Source organism: Engystomops pustulosus, chromosome 8, assembly GCF_040894005.1.
Source record: "Engystomops pustulosus chromosome 8, aEngPut4.maternal, whole genome shotgun sequence".
Lineage (NCBI taxonomy): Eukaryota > Metazoa > Chordata > Amphibia > Anura > Leptodactylidae > Engystomops > Engystomops pustulosus.
This window is the reverse complement of record NC_092418.1, coordinates 100,204,370-100,204,780: the sequence shown is the minus strand read 5'-3', so window position 1 is coordinate 100,204,780 and position 411 is coordinate 100,204,370.

Below are 411 nucleotides of genomic sequence, written 5' to 3'. Positions count from 1 at the left end.
GCTAAGCACTTCCCCGCTATCCGTATAGTAACGGCTAAGCACTTCCCCGCTATCCGTATAGTAACGGCTAAGCACTTCCCCGCTATCCGTATAGTAACGGCTAAGCACTTCCCGCTATCCGTATAGTAACGGCTAAGCACTTCCCCGCTATCCGTATAGTAACGGCTAAGCACTTCCCCGCTATCCGTATAGTAACGGCTAAGCACTTCCCCGCTATCCGTATAGTAACGCTAAGCACTTCCCCGCTATCCGTATAGTAACTGGCTAAGCACTTCCCTCTATCCGTATAGTAACGGCTAAGCACTTCAATATCCAGTGTAGTGACTCTCTAGCATCGCTATCCGTAGTGTAACGGCTAAGCACTTCCCCGCTATCCGTATAGTAACGGCTAAGCATTCCCCGCTATTCCGT